Source organism: Eleutherodactylus coqui, chromosome 3 (genome assembly GCF_035609145.1).
Source record: "Eleutherodactylus coqui strain aEleCoq1 chromosome 3, aEleCoq1.hap1, whole genome shotgun sequence".
NCBI classification, from domain to species: Eukaryota; Metazoa; Chordata; class Amphibia; order Anura; family Eleutherodactylidae; genus Eleutherodactylus; species Eleutherodactylus coqui.
In genome coordinates this window covers 252,338,593-252,362,303 of record NC_089839.1, presented here as the reverse complement: position 1 = coordinate 252,362,303, position 23,711 = coordinate 252,338,593, and the positions used below count along the sequence as shown (strand labels likewise).

Genomic DNA, 23,711 nt, shown 5'->3' with positions numbered 1-23,711 from the left:
AACAGGGACTGCTTGCTGTGTTCTCCACGGGAGCGCTGATTACATTGTTTTTAGCTTGCAGCCTCATGGCAGAACAAAGGGGCTGTATGCAGAGAACAGACCACCAGCTGTTCTTTGCATACAGCTCCCACAGACTCATTTACATGCAAATGAAGGTAATAAGCTGCTAATGGACATTGGTGCCCATTAGCAGCTTATGCAAAATGATTACTAAAACTTTCAATCTCCCTATCTTTTGAACAAATTTTGAGCGCTCATCTTTGCATGTAAATGGGCCTTAAAAGTTATCAGAAAACTGGTAACCCCTATAGACAATAGATCACTAGCAGAGATATCTTTAACATACTGTAGGGCAGCTATTAGATGCTGTAGCATAAAACTAGAGAGTGCATGCGCACCCAGTTGACAATTTGTTTACTACATTTCTAGGAGGAATAACATAGGAACTACACAACACAGAGCTCTAATACGCTCCAGATGTTATGATTCGGGGGCTGATGACTTCTCTCACCTCCTCCCTCAAGTGACCACGATTCCCATTCCCTAGTTCCTGTCATCACAGTCAATCACCGCATCATCCTACATCCTATGCCAGCTGTTACTGCCACCTATAGGGTGTGCCCATGCACAACCCGCCTTAAAAAGGGCTAGCGGGCACACCTAGCCTTCCTATCTCCAACCAATCCTGACAAGTCTTGCTCTACTTAAGGATACCCCTCCCACTAGAGGGTACGTGAGCAATTTATTTCTTTGGTGTGCAAAAGTGTTATTGTTCTGACAATTCTAGTTTTGATCCGTGCCTGTACAACTTTTTCATCTTCTCCACTCCTGACCATCCATGGGGAATACAGGTGTTTAGTACAATAGACCTCTCAGGATAGGTTCTCTTTAAATGATAAGTAGAGGGTTCATAATAGTATCAAAATAAGTAGTTGTATTGTTTCATATTAGTGAATTCTATATTTTTTATAACATTTATTATCCGCAACCCAAATTCTCAGACCCAAGATAGTCAGTGTGTGGCCAGCTTCACCATCCTACTGACTGAAGTAGGGGATGCTATGCAAATGTAGTTTTAGTTTTGTAGGTATAATACTGGAACTAATACGGTTCACGTTCTCATATGGAATTATTATCTTTTTACAATGTAACAACATACCATCAGCATGCTGATAATTGTCATGAACGGGGTGAACTTAATGGGCTCTAGGTGTGATCAACCTGATAAGATATTACTTTTTGCTGGGTGAGAAAACTGACTTGTAATTTAAGATCCTGTAAGAAGTTGGAGCCTGGGTGTAGATTGCCCAGCTAGTAAATCATCTAATTATATCCCATGGTGAAGGATATGTAACCCTAGCCCGCTTGTTCTTCATCCAGGATGAGCTGCTGATACCAATTTGTGCCACCAGACTTTGATCAGGAAATTAGCCCTTTAAGAAAACATCTCCGCTGCCACGTGGAGACCTAGTTAAGCCCTGATAAGGAAATGAGTCAATTGCTGATATATTGTGTGAGGCTTGCACATTGAAGTCCAAGGGTAATCAATGAGTCCATGCCAACTCAGAAAGATGACCTCATGGATGGTTGCTTTTGTTCTTCATTACTTCACTTAAGTGAGCTGTAACCTTTAACATAGATTCTTTGCATTTCTCTCCAAAATCGTCAGTCAAAAGTCCTTGAATTATCCTACTATCATGTTTTTAAAAATTCTGTTCAGCCAGTTGTTTACAAATGCTTTCGGAAAAGTTGGTGAACCACTAACATGTTTACAAAGTTGCCATAGAGTTCTGAATATCAGTGTATCTAGTGAGTGTTGCGGTATGGCAGCTGCCATCCGGAGGTGGCTCCAGGGTGATATCGCAACGTCTGCCTTGACCCATGTGGTCGCCGTATCGGATCATGTGCCCTGTCATTCAGCGCTGGGCGCCGACATGACAACATTAGCTGCTGGTTTAGGTTTTGATTGGTCGGTAGGGAAGGTGGTTACCCCAGCTGGCCAATCAACCCTTATTGTAGGGCATGTAGTCCGGTCCCTCCTTTCAGAGGATATTCCTCTGCCTGGTGGATTTCTGGTCAGATCGGCGCCCTCCTAGTTACTTCAGACAATCAGATAAGTTTGTGATGCTTCTAGTTGTTGGTTTGCATTGTAACATCTTTACCTTGAACTGTTGTGTCAGTTGTTTTTAACATCTATTAGTTTTTTTTCCCACACTTTGTTATCAACTAGGGACAGTTGAGGTTATATCAGGCTCTGGAGGCTGCCCTGGTCAAGGCGATAGCCCCAGTTTTAGGTAGGGTTTCTCGTATTAGCACGCTAGGGTAAGTTTCCCCTATTTCCTAATTTAGTTTTGTTATTCATAGCTTTTTTGTTTTCTGCATTATATATTGTGAATTCATCCTTTTAGGACAACTATTACGTCCAATCCAGAAGGGTGTTCAGTTTTTGGCTGAGATATAACAGTTATGCAGTAATGTTAGAGGAGAAGCATAGTGCAGGTAGGTAGATTTGCCTTTATAGGGTTGTCTGACCACAACAACACCTTTTATAAAATAAAGCACCCTGTCTAATAATCATGGACCTGGCTTCTGAAGAGCGACGATCATTCGATATTGCTTGAGGGAAGTTCATGATGTCTTGGCTGAGTCTGCCAGAGCAAGAACCATTCCTGGAGGCCCTCCAGTCTCACTAAGGCTGGGTTCACATATGCCCTGTTAGGTTCCATTATTTGGCTCCAACTTAAGAGCAGAGCAAAGGTAAAGATGGAAGTGCCGAATCCAGGAGGACCCAAACAGTCTGCTGGACTTCCAGCATTCCCTTTAGTGTTTTCCTAGATAAACCAGCACAGAATGGTGCACTGTGTTTTCTGTCATTTGTTTGCCGGATTTGCCCCACAGGCTCTATTTGGAGCACAGATGTGAACAGGGCATAAGGCTTTCTGTACACATTAGATAGCTGTCTGCCAAACACTCATGCAGCCAACAAGCTGTCTTGACCAACACCCACATACACATGCATGCTTGGCCAAGTGTGCATGATTGTGTTCTGTACGTAGAGCGAGGAGAAAGCCGCTGCCAAACACCCCTGGGCTATCTCAAGAACAAAAGGATCTGGGCAGTTGAAATCCAACTATCCAATCCTTATTCCTCCAACATCTGCCACGGAGGAGTCAGGAGGTCCCCAAGCACATTAGACGATCAACCAGACCACTGAAATTGGCAGGTTTGCCCAATATACTTTTAGTGTGTATGGCCATCTTAATGGAGGGAAGAGTGTTAGGGCAGCAAAAATGCAGTCCTAAGCTCATGCTTATGATCTGAAGGTTGTGGGTTCAATCCCTGCTTGGTTCAGGTAGCCGGCTCAAGATTGACTCAACCTTCCATCCTTCCGAGGTCGGTAAAATGAGTACTCAGCTTGCTGGGGGGTACAAGATGACTGGGGAAGGCAATTGCAAACCACCCCACAAAAACAGTCTGCCAAGAAAACGTCATGATGTGACATCACCCTAGGAGTCAGTCATGACTCGGTGCCTGCACCAAGGGACTTTACCTTGACCAGTTCAAGACAACCCTTTTAGGGAGTTCGGGAAAGCTCTGTGACAAGAACTATGGGAGCTATTATACTCTATAAAGGTTTTTTGGTTATCACCCAGCTTTTCCTAATGGATTTGACTATATATAATTGGAGCATGACCATACTAGGGATCAGTACGGTATGGATCAAACAATAGGGATTCTCTTGGGATCCGTTATCCTTTCCTGTCAATCCACTGAAAACAGATCTCTTAGGGATCAACTATCAAATAGTAACACTATAACAGAGCCGCGTATTGGTTTAATAAGATCAAACCCATTCAATTGGAAATTGTCAAACTTTTTTTAAACCGTTTCATAAGAGTGATCTGTAATACAGAGAACATGCCAGAACCATTGTACATTAGTTGAGCAGCAGTCTTTCTCAGAGTCGTCCTTGTGGCTGACGATCTGACAGATTTTATTACTTTTTTCATTCTCCCGGTATGGAGACCAATGGCCGCTGTGGGCACCAAGGGCACATTTTCCTTAAGACAGTTCGGTTTTCTCCACACATTCGTTCTTGCAAGTAGCATCAGGCTGTATGTCCAGTCGTTTACTTGGTTCTTGTCCCCGCTAAGGAGGCGAGGGATGTGTAATGAATAGTGTTAAAAGGTTGTTGAAGCTCCACTGGTACTTTCCCAAATATTTCATGCTGTAGGCGGGTCAGACCACCAAAGACTGGGTTACAGCGCATCCTCTCTGCAAATGCCACACAGATGGATTAACACTATGGCTGCATGGGGACTTTGGAACATCATAGTTCTGCCGTTAAACTTTTTTTAAGCATTTGATAACAAAAAAAATCTTACATATGTTACATGTGTTGAATCGTACAGCTTTATGTTTACATACCTTTCCTATTGACTGTAATGTATAGTTCAGCATAGGACAGAAGCGTAATATGCAAGGCTTTGCTATCCCACAAAAAATGTAGAGAGATCAAACATTTTCAAAAGTATCTACTTTGAATTCTGTTTAACCAATTAGGCCGAATGCACACGGCCGGGTCAGCGGAATCTGACCCTGTGCCCGGGCGGTGACCCCTGCGTACCTGTTCGGAGTCTTCATAATCTGTATTGGTGATGTGCCGGCCGGCACTCATGCGCAGTACAGGTTATGCCGCGCTGTCACTGGGCGATGGCGCGGATTCTGCGACCTTTCCGCAATGATGATTGCAGAAGGGCCGCGGATCAGACAGCTTTTATTGACTTTAATGGAAGTCGTCCACACTAAAATAGAACATGCTGCGATTTTTCCTCCACGAGCGCAAAATCGCAATTGATTTCCACTCAAAGCGATTTTCAATAGCATGTTTATGGGCAATATTTGCTGCGAAATCCAGGAGCGGGTGCCCACTCCGGATTCCACAATGCAAATACGCCCGCGTGCATTTGGCCTTTGTCTATAGCAATACTTTTTAATGTGTTTTGGTGTTTTTTTGGATTAAAACATATATACTAGACAGATGGCTAGACCATGATGTGAAGAGCCCCTAAGCACATATATACAGCCTCCTAGTTGAACTTACCAGGCAGCATGCCTTTACAGGACTGGACACTCGGCCCGTTGATGGTCACCGGCCACAGAGGCTTCAGGCTTAAAAACAACAAGAAAATAATTATTTAATTCCACTTATAGGCGACATTCTGAAATTGTAAAACTGCTCACGACAGCTTCTGCAGGTTAGTAACCCTTCAGACAAGTGTATGTGCTGCATTATACGTGTGAAGTACTTTGTACATTAACCCTTTCCAATCCACTGTCTGACGTCTTCCTACATTCTGATTGAAGCCTGTACAGCTCCAATGTCAGAAGACGTCCGACAGGGTATTCTTACCATCTATTGCCAGCTGTCGGAGCCTCTCTGGCGCACACACACTGGCTTTAGCCAGCAGATGGCACTGTTGTATAACAGCAAAAAGAGAAAGCCTGAATCCAAAATTGGATTGGAAAGGGTTAATAGTAACATTCAGATGAAGTGGATTTGGGCATAAGAACTTGTTTTCGCGGAGCGATCATGGTGTGAGCCTATATCTGCTTGTACTGAACATATAGCGCTAGGTGATGGGAGGATTAATGACTATATTGTGGCCCTTTTCTGGATAAGCTCTCACTTATTAACTGTGTCCTTTTCCATTGAGTGCATTACGTAATGGAACTGGTGTATTCCCATCAGCAAGTGTTGGGTTTATAGCTGTGTAAACAGGACATGTCATTGTAGTCTAAAAGCTTTGGAGAAACAGAATGATACAAATTAAGATTCCAGATCCAGTATTCGCATCTGAGGCTTTTATGGTATATCCACAGGATACAACATGGAGGTCTGATGGATGCAGATCCCATACTTGTCTCTAGTTCTGGCTTCAACCCCATCCCAACCGAATTATGGAAACAGCCGAGTTGGCTCCACTTCTAGGCCATGTTTCCCAGTGAGGCCATGTTTGGCTAATGTGGATGCCTCTTTAAAAGCAGGCTTTTAGAAGTGTCGCTCACATCTACATAGCATTGGCCCCTCCCTCATATTAACGAACATTAGGCTTTGTTCACATTTGTGTTGGAATCTTTTTGTCTGGAAAATGCCAGGTGGCCTGGCAAAGACCTGGCAGACTCCATTCTAGTCATTGCATCAGTTGGGTGCCGCTCATGCCTGTCTTGTGCCAGATCTGGCACTTCTGTTATTCCCGCCATTCTTCTATGACTCAGCCGATCAATGGAAATATTAATGCAGGCGTGAAAGCAGCCCTAGGGCACGTTTACACGTAGCAGAAACGGTACGGATTGTCTGCACCAAAATCTGGCATCAAAATCCCCAGCATTGATGCAGATCTGCAGCAGACTTCACCCCTTCAGTTAAAAGAGTGAAATCATCTCAATCAGGTCCATGACAAACCTGCAGTAAATAGTGTGGATTTGGGGGTGGATTTTGATGCAGATTCACACTTAAATCCACAGTACAAAGTGTGCTGCTGACTTTGATGCAGGGGTGTCCCGTGCTGACCGTCCCTGTCCATACGCCACATTAAAACACCTGGACGACATTGCAGAGAGTAGAGGTAGGCGTCCCCTGCTCAGTATTTCCTCTGTAAGCCCTCTTGCACACAGCATTTTCGTTTCCGCTGTTGTTTCCATCACAAGGTGCCATCCGAGTAGCTGAAAACTGTATTCAGATGGAACCCTGAACATTAACTTAACTCTTTCCGATCCAATTTGTATCCTGGTTTTCCTAGGGCGCTTACTCTTTTTCTGCCATTACTTAAAAGCGCTATCTGCTGGCTAAAGCCAGTACTGCATGGGGTGACACGTTGGACAGGCTTCAACAGCAGAAAGGCTGGCAATATACAGTAAGAGAACCCCGACGGACGTCTTCCAACATCAGAGCTGTACAACCCTAAATTATAAGGTCTTCAGACGTCAGACAGTGGATTGGAAAGGGTTAAAGGATGACATGGTTTCTGTTCTTTTCCAGGGTAGGATAGCATGGTTGAGTCGCAACCATGTCACTCGGACATTAAAGTCTATGAAACCCCGGAGCGGTGAGGCTGGGTACTGACTATAACACAGTGTGAACCCAAGCCTAAAGGCCCTTTTACACTCAACCTTACTGCCCGGGGTTTATTTGGCCCATGTAAAAGGGCCTTAAGAGCAAGTAGCTTCCACTCTGTCAGACTTGGCCTTGGCATGTTATACATGGTTGCCCATTCATCTGGATGGACACTGCAGGATGCAAACTAATATATGCTACAGCGACCACATATGGCAGTGAGTGTACTGCGCATGACAGCATATCTCACACACACGGTCATGTGCAGTGTGAATTTTTTTAATTTCCCACTATGTTTCATAGCGGGGTTGCTAATGAATCGCCCCCAATACACAATGTATTGCATATGGATAGCATTGCATACGCTGCCCATACAAAAGTATAGGGTTCATGCAGTGTGGTATGCCGAGAAATTCACCATGCTGCGATTTTTTTTTTCCCCTTTCGTGTATCTATATGCAGTGTTTACACGCTAATGTGAATGGATCAATGAAAGTCCATTTACTTTCATTGACTCCGGTCGTGCATGGCGGGCGTAATACGTGCCAAAATCACAGTCATGTGACTGAACCCTAATAGAAAGGAAGGGCAATAACTGATTTTCAATTGCTGTTACCGCATCCTAGTTATCAATGTTTAGGATAAATAGGGGCTTAGATAAATAGAACCTATATGTATAGGACATGTCAAAACTTTCCTAAATTCCTGTGAAAGCAAATCTGCAGCAAATTCTGCATTTAATTAATTATACCGAATGAATAGAATTTTATAGATTTTTTTTAAATCTCTTTTTTTTATTTTATTTTTATGCTATTCCAAACGAGTAAAATATAAAATGTCATAACAGTACATCAAGCGTGAGGTTACACATCCAAGGTATGGGAAATAGAGATGAGCGAGCATACTCGCTAAGGACAATTACTCAAGCGAGCATTGCCCCTAGCGAGTACCTGCCCGCTCGGAAGAAAAGATTCGGGTGCCGGCGGGAGCGGCAGGGGAGAGCGGGGAGGAACGGAGGGGAGATCTCTCTCTCCCTCTCTCCCCCCTGCTCACTTACGCAACTCACCGCTCACCCGCGCCAACACCCGAATCTTTTCTTCCAAGCGGGCAGGTACTTGCTAAGGACAATGCTCGCTTGAGTAATTGCCCTTAGCGAGTATGCTCGCTCATCTCTAATGGGAAACTATTCCAGTTGAGGTGGAACGATTATTCCATCAAAAATATCGCTCAAAGAATGAATTGTTCAGTGTAAAAGCACCAACAATCAAATGAAATCGTTCACTTTTTGTTCATCATTCATTTTCTGCAGGCATAAAATTCTTTGCGGCGCGATGGTTTAAATAGCGCTCGTTTAGTCGTTCTCAGTCACTTATACAGGGAATGGGAACAACTGACCGATTTCTCGTTTGAACAAGCCAACGACATATCTGCCTGTATGAACAGGCTGCCTGAGCGAACTCCGACATTGTTCGCTCGTTCCAACGATATATCGTTTGGTGTAAACGGACCCTAAGGCCGCCCGCACACGGACGGGTCGGATCCCACAGCGGAATCTGACCCTGTGCCCAGTCGGTGACCCCCACATACTTGTCTGGAGTTTTCTTTATCTGTGCTGTGTATGGGGGCCGGCACACCTGCGACCTTTCCGCAATGATGATTGTGGAAGAGCCGCCGGTCAGACGGCTTCCATTGACTTCAATGGAAGACGTCCACACGGCTTCCGCCTAGAAATAGCGCGTGCTGCGATTTTTATTTTTTTTCCCTCTGCGAGAGGAAAATCACAATTGACTTTCGTTTGTGTGCAGAAAAAAAATAGCTTTTCCGTTGCATGCTATGGGCGGTAGTATAACTTTTTTTCAAGAGCTAGGGAAGTAAGTAGGGTGGGTTTTAGATTTCTACCATCTCCGTCTCCACAGTCCCGGTACCTAGCAGGGGTACTATGCTGTGTGCCCGCAGATATCAACAACACTCACTGCTATTTCTGTACTGACATTTTCAGGGACATCTTGAAGACCAACATTGACTTGCAAAAGAGGAACCATTGACTGGTGAGGACAAATCAGGCATAAATCAAACATTATTAAACACATGTCAGTCACATTATCACTTAGGTATGGAACAGTATCACATATCGGCCCTGGGAGATATTCACTTGAGAAATGAAGGAACCTCAGGCTACTTTCAGAAGAATTGCAGCATGCTGATCTGGTGTTCTCAAGGGCGATAAGACATGTCCAATAGCGGCCGATCCTCCCCCTCTCTATTGAGAACATGTACTTTGGGCCAAATTATGTGATTGTTCTCAGCAAGAGAAAACAAGTAGTCTTGTAGAAATGATACTTTTTAATAGAGTAGATCCAAAGAAGTGTGTATGTGCGTGTGTGTGCATGTGTATGTGTATATATATATGTGTATATATATATATATATATATATATAATTACATAATATGTACGTATATGAAAAAGGTACAGACATTATGTGATTGATTTGCACTTAAATCAATACCAGAACAGGATGCAAAGAGGAGTAAATGAGATTATGAGAAATCTATAGTCGAGATAACACGCTGGCCTGGTGACCCCCTAACACCAATTTAGAAGCCATAAAACGTTCATATTACTTATTAAGTATTTACTCTTCTACTCATCCTGTTCTGGTATTGTTTTAAGTGCAAATTAATCACACCATATCTGTGCCTTTTTATATATATGTGTATATACATATGCCTCTTCGGATTTGTTGCATAGTCTGAGGAAGAACCCGAAGTAGGTTCAAAAGCTCGGTATAACATCAGTTTTTCTGTTAGCCATTACAAGGTATCATATCTACAAGATTACTTGGTTTCTCTTGCTGGGAACAATTACATTTTGCTCTACTGGCTAACACAGTGCCAAACCTTTTTCTTTGGGCTAAATGAAGCATTCTTGTGTATGGGGAGGAAGGGAGGAATAACTGTTGGCCAAATGAGCAGTCAGCTGCTGAAGGTCTATAATTGATGTTTCCAGATATGGCAGATAATTTCCGCCATGAGTTTGACTGATAGTCCACACTGAATCTACAGCAAAACTCTTGGCGCTCATACCCACGGGCGTATGGGTAAAATGCTGCGGGTCTCTATTCAGACTTTTACCTATTTTGTAAACATATGCAGAGACCGCGTATGGCTCTGTGCACACTGCGCATGTCCGCGGATATTTTTTTTTTATTTCCCGCTCTGTTTCAGAGTGGGGATGTGTATGAAAACGCTGCACATAAGCAATATATTGAATAGGGACATTGTGTCATATGTAGCCTATACAAATGTATAGGGCTCACACTGCGTGGTATGCAGAGAAATAGAGCATGTTCTCTGTGGGTTGCATATTAAATGCTGCACATGCGCAATACACTGGTGATCAATACATTGCGTATGTGCGGCATTTAATACGCAATGCTGTTAAGTGACAGAGCGAGGAATTAAAAAAATAGACTAGTCACACTGCGCATGACAGCGTGCCGTACGCAGCGATATGTCTGCTCACCGCCAGCTCACACAGCGGTAAAACGCTGCATAATATACGCAACATTTTATGCATACGGCCGTACGAATGAGCCCTCAGTAGGAGACATATGGGCATATTAGGCCGGATGCACACGACCAGGGCGCATTCCACATGCGGGAGCCTGCAGAGGAATCCGGCTCTGTCTGCGGCTGGCAACCCCTTGTACCTTCTCTTTTCCGTATTGCAGATGACCGCGGACACTCGCTGTCGGTCATGCGCAATACACATTTTATTTTTTTAAATCCTTTTTTTTTCCTGCATCATCGCTAGGTGTTGACACGGGTACCCGCAGCCTATCTGCAATGTCAATTGCGGATTGTCCGTGGGTCGGACGTCTTCCATTGACTTTAATGGAAGCCGTCCGTGTGGTTTCCGCAGAGAAGTAGAACATGCTGCGATTTTAAGTCTGCTCGCGGAAATTGCTATTGCTGTCCGTTCATGTGAGCGGACATGCGAATGTTCTATTCTTTCAATGTGTGCAGAATGCCACGGATCGTCCATGCGGGTAAGTATTTGTTTTACTATATACATTTTTATCTTGTGATCTAAAGGTATTTGTATTATTTAGAGCTATGTAGCCTCTTATGAAGACCTACCGTGCTTTCAGAAGGCGCCCTTGCTGGGACGGGATGGCCAGTCTAGGGTATGCACACTGCTGACAGTGCGTTTTCTCAGTCTGTTGGTCTTCTAGCATAATATGTTGACACTGGTGATCAAACACAACGATTCTTATGTACCAAATGACGTCATACAGTTCTTGTACCCTGCTGTATTTCATCTGCACAAAGCGTGGATTCAGCGGATCACGAGGCATGTAGGGGTGTATTTAACAATATCACGAAGGCTCGATGTACATCTGTTCCCACCTGTATAATTAGAACCTGCTGTGCAGGCGTGTACAAGTGTTACACTGCTGCTTGTTAAGTAACCATAGTATTAAAATCATTTTAAACCCTTTTTTTCCCATCTTCGTTTTTTTTCCCCCGTTATCATAAAATCATAACTCTTGTATTTTCCCCATCAACATAGGTGTCTTAGGGCTTGTTTTTTTTTTTTGCAGATTCAGTTGTATTTTTCCATGCTACTACTTAAAGGGGTTGTCCCGCGCCGAAACGGGTTTTCTTTTTTTTCAATAGGCCCTCCGTTCGGCGCGAGACAAACACAAGGGATGGGTTAAAAAAAAACAGTTAAGTACTTACCCGAATCCCCGCTCTGCGGCGACTTCTTTCTTACCTTAGCAAGATGGCCGCCGGGATCTTCACCCACAATGCACCGCGGGTCTTCTCCCATGGTGCACCGTGGGCTCTGTGCGGTCCATTGCCGATTCCAGTCTCCTGATTGGCTGGAATTGGCACACGTGACGGGGCGGAGCTACGAGAACCAGCTCTCCGGCACGAGCGGCCCCATTCAGAAGGGAGAAGACCGGACTGCACAAGCGCATGTTGCCAGGGAAGTTTGGAGTGGTCCCCGTGACTGGGAGGATTATCACCACAGCTTACCATAAGCGAATTTTCGTAAGTCATTGGTGGGGTCTCCTAAGCCGCGAGGGCTATGTTAAAGTTATTTAGTGTGGATTCAAGACAAAGATTGTAACCTATCTCAATGACTGATGTGTTATTGTTATTGTTGTTATATATTTAAAATGTAATAAAATCTGATTTACAAAAAAAAAAAAAAGAAAATGCAATTGAGCCATCTTTGGGAGGAGGGGGGTCTTGTTTCTACGGCGTACACACTGCAGCAAACATGGCATGGTATTCTATGGGTCAGTACGATTACAGCAATACAAAATGTATATAGTTTGTTGTTTTGTTGTACTACTTAAAAAAATATCTTTGAGCAAAAAAAAAAAAAATTCTACCACCGTCTGCATTAGTTTTGGAGAAACTTGCCTTTTATCAGTAACAACACATGCATGGAGGACTACTTGAAGTAGTCCTGGATATTCATGAGCTACAGGCTAGCTCCCCCCATCCTGTCCTACAGCCAATGACTGACTGCTGTCTGTCTATTACTGTGCAGAGAAAGCGAGCTGCCAATCCTCGGCTGGAGGGTAGAGTGGGTGTGGCTAGGCTGCAGATCCAAGAGGGCCGACGCAATCTTAAAACTAGCTAATCCCCTTAAGGCCGATTTACATGCAAAGACAATCTTTCAAAGGATTGAAAGATTGACAGTTTTAGCGATCATTTTGCATAAAGTGTTAATAGACAGTAATGTCCCTTAACACTTTATCATCTTCATTTGCATGTAAAAGGGCCTCCGGGAGCTGTTTGCAGAGCCGAGCATGTGGTCTAAGCTCTTTACACAGCTTCATTGTTCTCACACGGGCTATCGGCAGAATACAATGTAATCAGCCGCTCTTGTGACGAACACAATGGATTTTAAGCTCATCTTAATCATCATTCAACTGAAAAGTGATTGATGGCAGGGTTTACAGGCAACCACGATCACTCATTTGCAGTCATTTGGCCGAATTTTGAGTGATAATTGTTGCATGTAAATGGGTCTTTAGTGGTAGTATTAGACTGAGACTACCAATTCACTATACCTGCTCTCTGATTGGTCAGTGCTGCTGACGTGATGAGCACTGGCCAAATGGAAAGCAGTGCACAGTGTGCAATTAGCTAGATAAGAGTTTGCAGCCGCCATCTTGGACAGCGAAAAATCCAGCCCAGAATTAGCAGACCAAATGGACAGCAGAGAAAACCAAGTGCAAGTAACATACTCCCACCCCCTCCAGTCCCAGGACAGAATTTTGTGCAACTTACAGGGTTGCTTTAGGGTATGTTCACACAGAAATGTGGTGGAAAGTCCACAGCAAGTTGATTCTGCAGCAAATTCTACATCCAAACATAGTCAAAATTTGCACTATTGGTGTGGATTTTGACTCGAAAGCATGTGCATATCTGGGGCTGCACAAATACAGTGCTCCACTCACCTCGTACTGCTTGTGCTGTCAGTGCTCCCTGGGACCCTTGAGCAAGCCGCTGGTAAGGGTGATGCCACTTCCGTATCACCTGATCTGAATGCAGAGTTTGATGCAGAATTTCCCACTGCCGACATTCCGCAGCATTTTCACCCCGAGTGAACATACCCTAAGGGTGACTACCCACTACAGTTTTTTTTCACTGCAAAATTTGCAGCGGTTTTTTTTTTTTTGCAGGGGTCTATGGGACTTGTAATGTTAAAATCGCGATCGCGCAAAATTGCAATTTAGCCATGTGTCCTGTAAGCAGATTAGGGCCACAATGGGTATATTTCTGAACACGGGACAAACAGGGGGATCCATCTTGGGGTGCAAACCTTCATTCATATGTGTGCTGTACAAAAAAAACTGTTTTTAAAATGACACAATTGCCAAAAAAATAAAAATCCTAATTTTTTCCTTCTGCTTTGCTTAGATTCATTCAAAAACTGTTGTGTCAAAATACACAGTACACCCCTAGATGAATTCGTTAAGGGGGCTATTTTTCAAAATAAGGTCATTTGTGGGGGTTATCTATCGTTTTGGCTGCTCAAGGGCTCTACAAGTGGGCAATGGGGCCTAAAATGCCTTCATGCAAAATGTCTGTTCTGAAAGCCACCGGCTCCTCCTTTAGGTTTGGGCCCTATTGTGCATACAGACATAATATTAGGGCCACAATGGGTATGTTTCTAAATACAGGACAAACAGGGATAACCATTATGGGGTGCAAATCCTCATTTTCATGTACACTATAGAGAAAAAAAATGTTCTCAAAATGACATATTTGCAAAAATATTAAATTTTATTTTTTCTCCTCTAAATTGCATTAACTCCTGAAAAAAAGTTGTGGGGTCAAAATACTCCTGACCCCCCCTCAGTGAATACATTGAGGGGTGTAGTTTTTAAAATGGGGTCATTTGTGGGGGTATCTATCATTCTGACACCTATGACCCTTTACAATCTTGGCTTGTAAGAAAACAAAGCGTTCCTCAAAATGTTAATAATGTTAAATTTGCACGTCTCCTAAATGGTTAAAAAAACTAGTTTCTCAAATATGTGTCCAGAATATAGTGAACAGATGGAAATTTATAATTTGCCCAATTTTGGCGTTTTTACTAAATATACACAAATTTATCGGTCTAATTTTACCACCTAAATGAAGTACAACATGTGGCGAAAAAAACAATGTTAGAATCACTTGGATATGCAAAACCTTTACGGTGTTATTCCATGTTAAAGTGACACATGTTAGATTTACAAAATTTGTCTTGGTCATTAAAGCGTAAACAGGCCTGGTCACTAAGGGGTTAGAGCTGCAGCCTGTTAATTCTAGCAGAGGGTTTGTTTTGTTTTCTGCTGCGAATTCTGCCCCCTGTGAAGATGGCCCAAAAGTCGTGGAACATTTTTACTAATCAAATAGCTGCAGCTGTAACACTGAATCTGAAACTAGAGCAAGATCTATGAAACTGAATGAGCTAAAGGCTTTGGGATGACAGATGCAGTAACTTTCTCCAGAGTTTATATAACTGTGAATGCAGCATTTCACGTAACACGCATGCAGAGTCGCCACCTAGTGGCCGTTCTAGTCAGTGAGGTTATATTCAGTACTTGGATGCAACATTGTATGCCAAATGTGTCTAACAAGGACAACAAACACTGGTTGGGCTTGTGAACCGCTTCTCTGATGGGTTGCTGCAGGCATTCATCGGCAGTCACATCTCGTCTGCCGCAGAGCTAGCATTATGTCATGTAGCACACCTTACAGAATGATGTCATTAGTCGTAGTAATTAAGCTTTTATGTGCTCATCAAACTTCTGCTGGGAGATTTACGTCTTAAAGGAGAATTACCGCAAGACTAATTAAAGCCCTCTTGGTAAGTATCTGCGTGAGGTCGCAGGCTGCCTGTGAGAAGGGCTCCGGCGGCCGCATTCACACCAGCGTATGTGTATTTTCACAGCCTTTTTGTGCATCGGGCGTTTGTGTTTTTGCGCGCACAACTTCATTTTTTACTGCACTTTCAAATCGTGCGCACTGCGATGCTCTCAGACATTGAAATGGCCAATTAGTTTCATGACTTCAAGATGTTCTCTTTCCCTGTGCAAATGCGCAATAAAATAGAGCGTGCTGCATATTTATTTTGTGCAACAGAATTGTGCATGCTAAATATGCACTTCGGAACAAACGCATTGAAATCAGTAGGTTCTATTCACTGCGTATTGCGCGCATAAGTACTGTCATGTGAATCCGGCCTGAGTCTGTGCCCCCATGACGACACTTCATGTTCCTGTATTCTGACAGCAAAGTGTTAAAAAATGGGAAACTGAATTTTCTTTGGCTGTTATGAAACTCGGTGGACTTTTGGGAATACTAAGCTGTAAGAGGGATGAATCGCACAGATGGCCCCTCACTTCACACTCTGATAAGTTGGAAATATCATTTTGTCAATTTTTGGCCTCTTTCACACAGGCTACAAAATCACGAGATTTGACATATGACATCACTACAAATCGCATGTATGTGAAGCCCAGGGTTTCCAATGGGTTCTTCCACACAAGATGTTTTGTAGCCTGAGAGAACCCATTGGAAACCATGAGCTTCGCATACATGCGATTTGTAGCAATGTTGAGTCTAATTATTTTTTTTATAAATCCCAGATTTCCCCCTTAAATGAGATCTGTGGTCAAAAATAAAAAATGATGTGTGCTTTACTGCAACCATGATGCGCCTTACCTCCACGTGACCACTGAAGCCAATCACCAGCGGAAGCTTGCAAATACTGACACTGCTTAGTCTCATGCCATATTCTGCAGCGTGGATGTATGCTATATCGGTGTAAGCAAAGAGCAGCAAGGGCTACCGGAGCGTCAGTGCCGGAGGAGAGGAATGATTAGGCCCCCCTCACAGGCGCTTTTTGCCGCGATTAGCACTGGACTTTTTCAATGAATGGCTGGGATTGGTGCATCGAGCGCTGGCTCTGATTGGCTAGGGCAGTGTTCAAGAACCAATCAGAGAAATCTTTTGCTTGAGGCGGGGTTTTCAACCCTGTTACCAGCAAGAGATGGTCTTCAGAGGCTGACAACTTCACCGAAGCCTGCAGGAGCGCCGGAGAGCAGCATCAGGGACCCGGACAGCGCCTACTAGGTGAGCATTCCTTTTTTTTTAGCTTCCTTGCATGCCAACACTGCTGAAACTCAGTAAACTTTTTGGAAACGCCTGTGTGAGGGAGGCCTTATTTTTATATTAGCACAGTTGCATGTGTGAGTCTTAAGTTTTGTGTCTTAAGTTTTGACGACCCCTTACATCTAGATCTTCTGATGGTTCTGTACTGCAGCAGAAGATTAAACACACAGATATTAGTGACAATGTATCCATGCCTAGTCTTAAACTGTGAAGATTTCTTGGCTGCTGTGAACATGTGAGAACTGCTTTTGGACTGGATGGTCACTTACATGCTCCTCTTGGCTCTGCTTCAATAGACACGTCACTAAGAACTTGAGTTGATTCTGAGGAGCGGAGCGCAGGCTTCCGGAGTGCTGATCAGAGTGTGCCAGGTCCTGGAGAAGCCGCCGTAATCTAGGACTGCTTCCAATATACAGAGTAGTCATTTGTATCACATTTATTGTATTTACTAAAGATCAGCTTACTGGTAATATGAAGCTAGCTGTGCACAGGATGACACTATTGTATAACGTAATATATTACAGCCAAGATGGTGGTATAAATAGTTAAAGGGCCACTCTGGTGATTTGTTTTCATTTATTATGTAGCAAGTAGAGATGAGCGAGCATACTCGTTAAGGGCAGATACTCGAGCGAGTATTGTCCTTTTCCAGTACCTGCCCGCTCGTGAGAAAAGATTCAGGTGCTGGCGGGGGTGAGCGGTGTGTTGCGGGAGTGAGCAGGAGGGAGTAGGGGGGTGGAGAGAGAGATCTCACCCCCAACCCCCGTTCCCTCCCGCTTTCCCTTGCCGGCACCCGAATCTTTTCCCACGAGCGGGTAGGTACTCGAAAAGGACAATACTCGCTCGAGTATTTGTCCTTAGCGAGTATGCTCGCTCATCTCTAGTAGCAAGTATATAAAAGTTGGCTAGTGTTAAGTTTTGTTAGTTATTCCTTTCTATCTGAAGCTTCTGGCCTCTATTTCCTCAGATGGTCATGTGATCCCATTTCTGACCAGCTCAGGTTTACTTGGGTTTATGCTGTCTAAAATTTGTCAATTTCTCAGTCTCTGTGATGCTGTTACATATACCCTACCGCAGAAACTGCCTAGCGGGAGACACTGACACTTCTCTATCACCGTTACTGATGATGGTCACACAGTTATAACAGAGGAGATCACAGCTCATCCTCCTGGCTGTATACTTATGGTCTGTAGCTTATTTAGATTAATACAGAAAGTAATGATGATTAAACTGTCCCTCCAGCAGGCAGAAATAGTATATCCTCTAGATAGTGCTGTGCTGATGCATTATGGGATTGATGTGAAATCTCACCGTTCAGATGGTGCCTGATTAGCAACAGAAAGGTGGCTGCAATACACAGAAGAGACCCCCAGAGTGTGACAAATAAAGTGGTGGTGGGGGGGGGGGGGCAGGGACGGAAAAATGTGTGTCACCAGAATGGCCCTTTAATTTATCAGCATCTAAAGTTAGAACTAAAAGACTGTGTAACAATTTGTTATTGCGGTAATGCATCCAAAAGAAAACAAAGAAGCAGTTTTGCAAATAGTTAATAAAATTATTATTGTTTTGTGTATACAGCTCCTGCGCAGGCCTATGTGTCTTCATGGTTACATACTACAAACTAATGTGTATGTAGGGTGATCCTGCAGTCTTATTTGATTCTAGTCCCTCTGCCCCTTCAGAGACCATGACTGCAGGATTTAGGCCCCCTGTCCATGGGCGAGGCGGGATATCGCTAGCGATATTCCACCACCCGGGAGCAGGGGAGAGAACTGTCAGTTCTCTGCGGTGAGCCTATCTGACAGATAGTTCTCATGTCTTATCCAGATGGGTTCTGTGATGAGTTTTAAAACAGGAAAACCCATTTACAATAACTACTGTAGATCTGCTGTAAAACTCTATGGTGAGAAACATGTTAAAGTTTACGATTACCTTTAAATATCACTTCATAATTTACATATCTGTACATAATCTGCATATAAAGCTGTGCAGCTCTGTAAATATATTACACTTCTTATCTTGTATTGATTCTCAGTACTAGTTTGCATTAGGAATTAAAGACTTAAGATCCATTTACACGGGACGAATAACGGGCAAACGACACTCGTCCCTGTATCCCCGCGCTCCCTTGCTTCTGCACAGGAGCTAGCAGTGCTGGCTCGCACACGGAGTGGCCAGCAGAGGGGCAGGGCAGTGCAGGAGATTTCTCTCCTTTCGCTCCCCCGCCCCTCTCCATTGAGATAACACAGCGGCTGTTCACTACTGAATGGCCGCTGTTTAAACTGCACAATGATAGATGAGCTCATCGCTGATTTTTTTCATGTGACATAAACGATGGACAATCAGCTGGTCGCTCATCGTGCAGTTTAAACAGCGGCCGTTCAGTAGCAAACGGCTGCTGTGTTATGACAATGGAGAGGGGCGGGGGAGCGAAAGGAGAGAAATCTACTGCACTGCCCCGCCCCCTGCTGGCCGCTCCGTGTGCGAGCCAGCTCTGCTAGCTCCTGTGCAGGAGCGCGGGGATACAGGGACGAGTGTCGGGCATCGTTTGCCCGACACTTGTCCTGTGTAAATGGACCTTAAATATCCCTTTACACAGTACAACTGCCAGGCGCTTTAGTGCCCAATAGCTGTATTGTCGGTTGTCACTTCTGTATTTTACTCAGGAGCGAGAGTCGTCTCAGTGATTGGAGGCAGAGCTGTCAGTGATTATTCCAACCACCCATCTCCATTCACAGTAAAGAGAAGTTGCTCTAACATTGAGCGTCTCCTGTTTTTGCACCCCGACAATCACTTGGTTTTTAGGTCTTCTAAAAACCAAGCGACTCGGATAGATGAGTAATTTGTTGCTCAGTTCCCTTGGCGTCCGCTTGTACACAGGACGATTATCTCCCAAATTCCGTGTTTCCATCAATAATTCGGGCAATAATCGCCCTGTGTAAAGATACTTGATGCAAAATGAAGCAACTCGTTTACATTGTGTAAAACAAATAAGTGTCCCACCAAGGTTTTGCTGTAGGGCCTGTGTAACTGCTTCCATTACTGGCTGTACTGCTGCTTATGACATATGTAGTGGCCCAGAGTTAAAGGGGTTGTCCCGCGAAACAAAGTGGGGTTATACACTTCTGTATGGCCATATTAATGCACTTTGTAATGTACATTGTGCATTAATTATGAGCCATACAGAAGTTATTCACTTACCTGTTCCGTTGCTGGCGTCCTCGTCTCCATGGTGCCGTCTAATTTTCAGCGTCTAATCGCCGGATTAGACGCGCTTGCGCAGTCCGGTCTTCTTCTTTTCTGAATGGGGCCGCTCGTGCCGGAGAGCGGCTCCTCGTAGCTCCGCCCCGTCACGTGCCGATTCCAGCCAATCAGGAGGCTGGAATCGGCAATGGACCGTACAGAAGCCCTGCGGTCCACCGAGGGTGAAGATCCCGGTGGCCATCTTCGCACGGTAAGTAAGAAGTCACCGGAGCGCGGGGATTCGGGTAAGTACTGTGCGGTTTTTTTTTAAGCCCCTGCATCGGGTTTGTCTCGCGCCGAACGGGGGGGCTATTGAAAAAAAAAAAAAAACAGTTTCGGCTTGGGACAACCCCTTTAAGGGCCCCCACAGCACTTTGTCAATTACTTCCTGTAGTGTCTATGTATGTATATGAGTATGTTTTCCCATGTTTTGTCTTTGTGTAGTGGCCATTTATGGTCACTAAAGAGTTAATGTCTAGTGTCTGTTTTGTATGTTTCTGCATGACTTTGAAGAATTGGTCCTGTTGTCTGTCCATCACCACTGTGTAGCCCTGGGATTGGGTAGAGAGATTTCCTCTTAGCCCAGGATTGGTCAGTGGGGATGATATAAGAGGCAGCGCGTGGGTGTAGAGAGGGGTGCTGGAGCTCAGAGATGAAGGGAAGTGAGTCTTGCCCAAGGCCTGGCCTAGGCCTGGAGGGGAGCCTTGGAGGAAGTCTTCTACAATCATCTGCAGCCTTGCGCTATGGGGTTGTTGCCAGGGAAGGTCTGTTTGTCAGCGGTAAGAAATTCAGACACCGCAAGCGTGAGCTTAACTCGCCCTTGCATAGTTAAAAGGCAAAGTGTCTACAGGGGAGTCTGCACTGTTTCCCTCCATTCCTCCGAATGTAACCTCCTCGTACGGGCACCAGATAACTTAACCTGGTCGCCCATGTCATCCTGCAGAGGGGAGAGTAAGGAACCAAAGCCTATCATGTCAGATGTGCAAGTTCTAGTTGGAAGCGTTATTCATTGTTGGAAAACAGTTTTGACATTATTGTCAATTCTCATGTAATAAGTAAACTGTGTGCCTTCAGTTTTACTGCAATCCATTTGGACTCATCTTTTTATTTCATTACACCAACTCATTCAAAGGCACTGGCGTCACATTGAACTTGTACCATTTGCTATCACCACCTTGTGAAATCCGCCTAATGCGCGAGTCATCATTTTATGCAGAGTAGCCGCCACCGTGATTATGCCTGAGTTAGAATAACCACTCCCGTTACTTCTGCTAACTTCAACTCGTTGGACATAGAATTCTGCTGGCAGGACACAGGGACTACTTTCTCTTCTATTCCTTTCTTTCCTCTCATGTTGTATTCACACGGGTGAGTGTGATTTTGGTCAGTGAAAAACAGTTTTCTGTGCAATTTTCATGTTCTTTTCATGTGGTATGTGTTTTTCAGGGCACTTTCACACAAGCGTATATTGGCCGCCGTTCTTACGGCTGTCCGATTATACGCTACAATGTGAGATGTAAAAACTTATGAATGGGCACACAAATCTAATGTTTGTGTACCTGTTCAGATGGCATGGGCCCCGACGGATGTATGCCGAGGCTGCCATACCATTTCCCCTTCCCTCCCCTTTGCCGGCTCACCTCCTCTCCTCCCCTCCGGCTGATTGCAATGGGAGGTGGCGGGAGCACCGCCCCGACCCACCTCCTCCCATTGCTGGCTGCGGGGAGAGGGCGGGAGCTTAACTTCACCCCCATCGCGCCTCCTCCCATTGCAATCAGCCAGAGGGGAGGAGAGAAGAGGGAGGGAGTTTAGCAGTCAAGCTGCTAAACTCCCTCCTGCCTCCCTTCTCCGGCCGCTGTCATTGGCTCCCATAGCAGCCCATGCAGCGGCCGACGTATTCCGGCCCAAGAGATAGTTCCAGGACTATCTTTTGGGCCCGATGTAAAAATGCCCAGCGCTACATTGGCAGGCCGGGCGCTTTTACGTCTCAGGAATACCACTATTTGATCTGATGCATTGGAATCCAATGCATCAGATCGTAGGGTATTTCGGACAATCCAATGCATCAGATCACAGCATGAAAACGGCGGCCGTTATACGCTCGTGTGAAAGAGCCCTAATACACATTTTTTTTCTCTGCTCCGCACTTCCTGGTTCTTATTTCATGTGGTCTCCATACTTCTATGTGTTAAAAAGATTGGAATCGCATGCAACTTGCTTGGCGTTTGAATCCGATCATCTTTTTTACTCTCCCCTAGAAAAGAATAGGCCTCAAGAATCGCACAAAAATAGTCCTAGTTTGTAAAATCTCATGTCCTATCGGTCCGAGAGAAAAATCGTGTGTAGACTTGAATTGGGGTACGCAAACGCATGTTTTTAAATAGTAGCATGCCCTATTTTGGGCCATATTACGGACCAGAATCACCCATGCTTGTCTGTGGGAGCGTTAAAAATGTGTATGAGTATTTATGCAAAAAGGCAAGAAAACTTCATTGTTACTTTTTGTGGGTTTTTTTTGTTTGTTTTTTTTGGGGGGGGGGGGGTTGCACATGTGAAAAACGCAGCAAGGACCAAATATGCAGTTAGTACAAGCGATTCCAGTCTGTGAAAATGCTGCATATTTCACAGGCTAAAACTGCATACGCCTGAGCGGGTGAGCCCCTACTGGGCGGAGAGAGGAGCATGGAATAAGGCCGGCTGCACACAACCGGGTCTGATCCCGCATGCAGGAGCCCACAGCAGAATCCGACCCTGTGCCCAGCTGACATCCTTGCGTACCTGCTTATCAAAGTCACCCGCTATACTGTGCAGTAGAGCAAAGTGTAGTATGTGGCAGGCGGTGATACAGTTCATATCATGTAACTACGGCACAGATTAGTAAGGGGATTGCTTGTTATTCACCTTCTTGCCGGCTCGGTGTTTCCCCCACTGGGTTGGCGTGCGAACACTTCTGGTCTAGGAACCCGGTCAATATTCAGAACTGCTACCTAAGGAGAAAACGGGTTTAGATTTACTATAGTGTGTCAGACGGAGAGTCCGGGTCGGGCTCAAGCACCATAGTATTATCCAGGGGGCCTATGCTCCGTCACAGTAATGGGCCCCGAAGGGCCAACACGAGACAACCCCATTTGTAAGTGACTTTGGTCACTTGCCCCTAGAGGCAATAATTTTTTTGGATGGATTGATTCACAAGTAGCCTGGGAGATCCTACTGACATGTTCTGTGGGAAAGGTTATGGTGGGATTAAAAATGGAGCTGTACAAGATCAGCTTCGATGGACGATGGACCCCCATAACATTGTCTCTGGTGGACCACAGGAAGCGCAGTCCATATGCTGTAAGGATGAGGGCAAATATATGATGTCTCTCCAGTAAAGTTATAAGAACTGCAATCCAATGTGTTTCCACCAGGTGGCATGCATACCCTAAGGGCTGTGGTTTGTCCTTCACCAACGAGAACTGGCCTATGAGCGCAAAAAGTATAGTAATACCCTCCAATATGATAAAAGGTTGGCCGAAAACCGCGACCATCTGAAGTATTGGATTCCAATGTATATGTTCAGATGTACAATTTTCCATCTGGAAGAGATAACGCATATGGTGCGAATTCCGTCCGTGCGTAAAAGCTTGTCCTATCTTTTGCCGGAATACGCCAGCCGTTT

The 23,711-nt window shown here is 44.6% G+C and overlaps 2 protein-coding genes across 3 annotated transcripts in view; one reads left to right on the top strand and one right to left on the bottom strand.

The window, feature by feature from the left end:
* PIGC (phosphatidylinositol glycan anchor biosynthesis class C) overlaps nt 1-23,711 on the top strand; it is a 45,744-nt gene that overhangs the window by 12,664 nt on the left and 9,369 nt on the right. Inside the window, exon 1 of one of the 2 annotated variants that reach the window (XM_066597305.1) lies at nt 9,118-9,165. The exons of the other annotated variant lie outside the window; for it this stretch is intronic. The gene's annotated coding sequence lies outside the window, so the exon portion shown is untranslated. Of the gene's footprint in view, nt 1-9,117; nt 9,166-23,711 lie in introns of those variants that run through there. 2 annotated transcript variants of the gene reach the window in all.
* DNM3 (dynamin 3) overlaps nt 3,854-23,711 on the bottom strand; it is a 310,170-nt gene continuing 290,312 nt past the window's right edge. The window contains exons 17-21 of the mRNA XM_066594996.1: nt 22,952-23,037; nt 17,077-17,206; nt 11,258-11,367; nt 5,105-5,172; nt 3,854-4,275 (exon numbers count right to left, since the gene is read on the bottom strand). The gene's annotated coding sequence lies outside the window, so the exon portion shown is untranslated. The remainder of the gene's footprint in view (nt 4,276-5,104; nt 5,173-11,257; nt 11,368-17,076; nt 17,207-22,951; nt 23,038-23,711) is intronic.